Genomic DNA, 6,887 nt, shown 5'->3' with positions numbered 1-6,887 from the left:
GATATTTGTCATTGCTGATGCCCTTTGTTCTTTTGTCTAGGTCTAGATTTCCATCTGGTATTATTTTCCTCCTGCCCGAAGAAATTCTTTCTTTTTTTCCCCCTGCCTCAGTTTTATTTGTACAAATAGTACAGGAGGACACCAGCCCCATGCAGACAGCAGCCCAAGGGTAATACCAGTCCTTCCATCCTCCCATTGGCAGATAGCAGCCTCTACTCTGGAGGTTTCACAGGGGCCTGGGCACCTTTGAGAGCCTGAGCTGGAGCTGGAGCCGCAGCTGTGGCCTTTGATGGGCAGAGCCTGAGATCCTTGGTGATGCAGTATGAGTGTGGAGCATGTGTCCCAACAGGGGCTGAGCAATGTAGGCAAGGCCATTGAGCTTGAAGCTGACACCATTTGGGATCCTGGCCTTCTCCTCCTTGGGCTTTAGGAGGGCCTCCATAACCTCAGCACACACATTCATGGCCTTGGCATTATGGGCCTGCCTCCTCGCCAGGTCCTACTTACGCCTCTTGGCAAAGCCCATGTTCCTCAGGAACTTGCGGTCCACCCCCGTAAGAGATGCATCCCTTTGTGACCGAGGTTTCCTGACGCCGTTTTTGTGTCATTTTTGGAACTGGTTGTGTGTGGTGTGGTTCTTGCAGTTGGCCACGTCTGCACTGAAGCCTGCCTGGCTCCTGAAGTGCCTGAGACTGGAAGAGAAAAAGCAAGAAACTCCTTTAACATTTATTTTAGTGCAAGTCTGCTGCTGATCAATTCTTTCATCTTTGGTTTGTCTAAAAAGTCTTTATTTTGCCTTCTTCTTGAAAGATATTTTTATTAGGTCAAGATTTCCAGTATGACAGTGTTTTTATTTCCATGCTTTAAAGATGTTGCTCTCTCTTCTTGCTTGCATTATTTTCAACTAGTAATCTGCTGTCGTTCTTCTTGCTTTTCTGTACATGCTGTATCTTTTTTTGTATTCGTTTCTTTGTATACTTTTTACCACTTTGTAAGTTATTTGATTATACTGTGTCTTGATGCATGTTCCTTCATGTTCCTTGTGCTTGGCGTTCAGTGAACACTTTGGATCTGCAGTTTAAAATTTTCATATAATTCAGAAAACATTCAACCATTACTTTTTCAAATTTTTTTATTATTCCCTTGGGGACTCCAATTACATGTATATTAGACTGCTTGAAGTTGCTCCACAGCTGACTGCTGATCTGTTCATTTAAAAAATATTTCTCTCTGAGTTTCATTTTAGATAGCTTCTATTTCTATGCCTTCAAGTTCACTATCTTTTTTCCTGCAATAAACAGCAAGCATTTCACCCTAGTCAGTGTATTTTTCATCTCATACTTTGTAGGTTTCATTTTTATTTATTTATTTGCAGATTTTTATCTTTTTTAAGTTTTCTTTTTTTGCTGGGAAAGAGTCACCCTGAGCTAACATCTGTTGCCAATCTTCGTCTTATTTTTTCCTCCCCACTACATAGTTGTATCTTCTAGTCGTAAGTTCTTCTAGTTCTTCTATATGAGCTGCTGCCACAGCATGGCAACTGACAGACTGGTTCCATGCCCAGGAACTGAACCTGGGTCACCGAAGCAGAGCGCACCAAACTTTAACCATTAGGGTATAAGGGCTGGCTCTAGTTTTCATTTTTATAAGTTTGATTTTCATGTTTTCTGTATCTCTATATAACATATTTGATATTTCTTCTATCTTTCTAAACCTGTGGCATACAGTTATGCCCTGTTTAAAGTTTTATCATCTATGTAATTTTTAGGCTTATTTCAATTCATTGATTTTCATCATTATTGTGGGTCAATTTTTTTTTTTTTTCTTCTTTGCATGCCTGGTAATTTTTACTTGGATGTTAGACACTGAGAATTTCATCTTCTTGATTTCTGTATTCCCATAATATTCTTGCCCTTTGTTCTGGGATGCAGTTAAGTTACTTGGAAACAGTTTGATCCCCTTTGGTCTTCCTCTTGAGCTTTTTTAGGTGAGAGCAAAGCTGCATTTAATCTAGAGCTAATTTTGACCTATTACTGAAGGAAAAATCTTCCTGAAGCCTCTCTCTGATTCCTCTTACAGGCATACCTCATTTTATTATGCTTCACTTTATTGTGCTTCACAGATATTGCATTTTTTACAAGAACCCTCCACCAGCAAAAAGATTACGACTTGCTGAAGGCTCAGATGATGGTGAGCATTTTATAGCTATAAAATATTTTTTAATTAAGTACATTGTTTTTAGACATAATGCTATTGCGCACTTAATGGACTACAGTATAGTGTAAACATAACTTTTATATGCACTGAGAAACCAAAAAATTCATATGACTCGATTCATTGCAAAATTCACTTTATTGCAGTGATCTAGAACCAAACGCACAATATCTCCGAGGTATGCCCGTGTGAGTTTTTTCATTCTAGCTGGTGGGAACAGGGACTAGTTCCAGTTCTCAGCTCCCAGGATTGTTTCCTTTAATTCTGTCAGGTGGTTCTTTCCCCAGTCTTGGGTAGTTAGCTCATAAACATTCTGATCAGTACTCAGCTGAAGTCATGAGGAGAATCCTCTCCAGATATCCTAAAGTCCTTTTTTTGTGCAGCTCTCTCATCTGCAGTACTCTGCCCAGGGAACTCAAGCTGTCTTGGCCTCTCTTGAGTCTCAGCAAGGTCTCCTCAACTCAGGCAAACAACCAAGTTTTCCTCACATTCCCTTTCTCTGTGTCGTGGCCTGGAAATTCTCTTAAGGAAGTATACTGAAACAACCGTAGGGCTCACCTCATTTGTTTCTCACCTTTCAGGGATCTCCATCCTTTGTCAGTCACGTTCAATGGAATAAAAACCACCGCTTTATATATTTTGTCTGGTTTTTCAGCTGTTTCTAGCAGGGGGGTAAATTCGGTTCCTGCTCCTCCATCTTGGACAGAAGTGAAAAGCTCCCTCAGTAATATTTTCGAAAAGAAAAATATTTTTTCTTTCTAGGAAAAATATCCCTATTCCTTTTAGTTCATTTTCCTCTCTCTCTTCAATTAATGTTAAATGCACTCTGGGCTACAAGGGAAGTGGTATGATCATTTTGTGATGGATGTAAATGTGCTGCTTTTAGCAATATTTTCTTTCATTCTTTTGCCCTATGTAATCCTGAGATAAAATATAAAGTGGGGATTGATGGTTTGGTTTGAAGGACTAGATATTATCCAGGTACCTAAGTACCTAAGTCTAGATGGTTTTCAATAAGAATTAGACAAATGATACCTCCCCTTTTAGGTACCATCTTCTATTATACTTGTATGAATAAAATTTTCTCTTTCTAAGATTTCAAGGATGAACATTTCTTTATTTTAAATCAATATTTTAATTCACACTAGTCAGTTCACTAGTCTGGTGGCAATTTTAGTAGATGTTTTTGAAAGTGCTTTGGAGACATCACAGGAGATATTTTTCTACTTAATTTTTTGGACATTTAAAAAAATCCATTCTGAGTATACATTTTGAAATATTTCCTTTTTTTTTTTTAAATCAAAGTATTCTCCCTTGTTGAATGGCAAACCACTATGGTTTGGATTCTCAATAACTGAGAGAAAAAGCCATTATTATTATTATTATACTGATGTCATTCTAATATTTATTAGCACTCTATAGGCTTCAAAGTTTAAAAAAATGAATTATTTCTTCTAATTTCTACAGTAACCCTGGCAGTATATATTGTTATTCACATCGTTGGGCCAGGAAGCTGTGAATGAGAGATTAGATGATTTGCCCAAGGTTAAACAATTATTTTGTTGAGGAATCAAGAGCAGGGCTGAGTTATTTTGATTTGAAATTCATTGCTCTTTTTCCTACCTGTGTCCCATGACTTTAACTTGAAAACAGAAATCATCTTGAGAATCAAGATAGATTTGTCAAATAAGTCATATTTGGGGCCCAATCTTTTTCAAGGGGCTCATTTAAACAGATTTAGTGCTTTATTAATTGAATTTTAAAAGACTGCAAAATTGCTTAAGAGGGATAGGTTAAAGTAAATACTTGTCTCTGTTCTCCCAGCGCACGCTGATTTGCAGAACTGTTAAGGTGATCACCTCTGGAAACCAATTAAAGACCTGCACACCAGGTGTTAGTTCATTAAAATTCTTCCCCTTTATTAATCTTTGGGCTTCTTGGTATTCAATGAATGTTATACTACTAACTGGTGTGGGAAGAAGTGTCAGAATTGTAATATATTCAGCTTGGAAATAATAAATTCAGCCAATCAGTGGGATGATCTGGCATATCTCCTTTAAGTTCTTTTCAAAAGTCTAGTGCAAGGATAACTGGCTTGAAATCCCTCTCTGTTCAGTGCTACACAGATACACGTGTGTTTATTTGTTGAGCACCTAGTATTTTAGGTGCTAGGAATATGGCAGCAAATCAAACACAGCTCCTGTCCTCACTGCACTTACACACTAGTTGGGGAGATAGTTGATGAAGACAACAACAAATAGATATTTGATTTTGTGACTGGTAATAGTAAGTGCTATGAAGGAAAATAAAGCTGGGTAAGGGGACGCAGAGTGATGGGGGGGCATTTTTTTTTTTTTAAATGAGAGAATCAGGCATGTGGTCTTTTGGGGAAAGAGTATCCCAGGCAGGGAAAACTGCAAGCTTAAAGGCTTTGGTGGAGGGGTTGGAGGAGGATGTTTGCCCTCTTGGGCAAACAGCCAGGACTAGTGTGACTGAACAAAGTGATGCAAAATTTTAGAAAGAGTGAACTAGATTTACATACAATACATATTTAAATATATTTACATAAATTATGGTTTTAATCTTAAAACCATGTAAAATATCTCTCCTGCCAGAAAATGGGCTCTTTGAGAGTTGATACTATTTTACTATCTACTGATTATCCAAGAAATAAGAATTAAAATAAAAATGCTGTTTTTTAACCTATATAAAGGTAAAGATTAAAATAAAGAAGATGTGAGGAAAGGTCACTCATTCAATGAAACATACACTCACAACGTTTCTGGAGCAGTTTGGTAATAGCTAGCAAAAATCTTAATTTTTTTTGCATATTCTTTAACTCTGCAAATATACTTCTAGAAATGTATTTTAGGGAAATAATCAAGATTTTTTTTTTTTTCCCAAAAATATGGCTATAAGGGTGGAAATAGTAGCCTTGTTTTAATAGTAAAATCTGGAATCCACCAAAATGTCCCCTAAGTAGGAAATTGGATAAAGAACATTTCTACAATGGAACACTATGAAGTCATTAAAAAAGATTTTATAGAAGACAATTTATAACAATATTGAAATATGTTAATGGTATATTGCTAAAGGAAGAAAGCAGGTTACAAAATGTGCTTACCGTGTTCATACATTTAATAACCAATAACATTCTTATGAATTTATATGCTTAGAGAAAATATGGGAAGGACATACACCAAAAATGTTAACAGTAACTATCTCAAGGAGTTGAAATTATAGTGATTTTATTTGCTTCCTTGTACTTGTCAGTATTTCTAAATTTTTTACAATGAATATGTACGGATTTTGCAATACGAAAAACAAGCAATACGTGTTATTGAAATTCAAAAACTATACTGTAACTATGTTAAATACTTCCTTACAAAAAAATCATTATTAAGCACAATTATTTTTTTCTTCTACAGAAGGTAAGTATACATCTTAGGGACCTATAGTTTGATTTAAATACACTAAAATGATAATAATTCAATCCTTTGGGGGGGAAAGAGAAAAATAGAAACAAATATATCTTATCTTCTATAATATGTTCCCTTCCCCTAACACACTCTCCCAGTAACGACACTGACCTCACCATTCTTTTACTGGGAGGGCCTTTTTGCATATTATCTCCCTGACAAACCCTACTGGCTCTTTCCTTGAAGAATCAATTTATTTTACATCCTTGAATAAAGTTCATTGGTTTCTTTAGACTTTTTCTGCTCCTTTCTGTGTGGATGCACTGCATGGTGTGGATGACCACTACTCTGCCCTAATGTATCTTAGAGTTTACGTATTCGTCTCTCCTCCCAGACTGTGTGCTCACCCGGGGCAGGGACTTTGGATACCTGTACCTGCCACTGTGCCCGGCATTCTGTAGGGCTCAGTAAATGTTACATAAAGTAGGTTCTGAAGTAGATTACTTAATTTACAGTTATTACAACCAGTGGATTCTGTCTTTTTCAATTAGCTCTGTGATGGCCTGTTTTATATGTTAACTTGGCTACACTATAGTACCCAGTTATTCAATCAAATATTAATCTGGGTGTTGCAGTGAAGGTATCTTGTAGATGTGATTAAAGTCTATAATTAGTTGACTTTATGTAAAGGAGATTATCTTAGATAATCCGAGTGGGCCTGATCCAATCACATAAATGGCTTTAAGAACAGAGCTGAGGTTTTCCTGAGGAAGAAGAAATTCTGCCTGTGAACTGTCTGAGAGTTTCCAACCTGCCCTTCCTGCCCTACAGATTTTGGACCTGCCTAGCCAGTCCCCACAATCATGAGCCTATTCCTTGCGATAAATCTCTTAGTACACATGCACACACACACATATATCAGTCAGGGTACACAAGAGAAGCAGAATCTATAGGATATATATTCTAGGGACATGAAGATAGTTAGATATCCCTGCAGGCTGAGGGTTTATAATCTAGTAGGGGAAGTATAATATAGACAATTATTCACATAAGGCAGATTGTGGTAAATGCATAATTTATTAGAGATAAATATAAATAGGATCCAGCAAGGGAGTAGGGCAAAGACAATGTCTTAACTGTTGAAGTGTCCCAAGGCTTAGGCCTTGGTGGTCTTCCATTCGTTATCTGCACTCACTTCCTTGGTGGTCTCCTCTAGTCCCATAACTTTAAATATCACTATAGGCTAACTACTAA

The 6,887-nt window shown here is 37.0% G+C and overlaps 1 pseudogene; it reads right to left on the bottom strand.

Moving 5' to 3' along the window:
• Nucleotides 1–212: 212 nt before the first annotated feature.
• On the bottom strand, nt 213–6,087 carry LOC131415565 (large ribosomal subunit protein eL29-like; annotated as a pseudogene).
• Between the last annotated feature and the right edge of the window lie 800 nt (nt 6,088–6,887).

The sequence above is a fragment of the Diceros bicornis genome, chromosome 17, assembly GCF_020826845.1.
Source record: "Diceros bicornis minor isolate mBicDic1 chromosome 17, mDicBic1.mat.cur, whole genome shotgun sequence".
NCBI classification, from domain to species: Eukaryota; Metazoa; Chordata; class Mammalia; order Perissodactyla; family Rhinocerotidae; genus Diceros; species Diceros bicornis.
The sequence above is the reverse complement of the archived record's forward strand: the minus strand, read 5'-3'. Positions and strand labels throughout refer to the sequence as shown.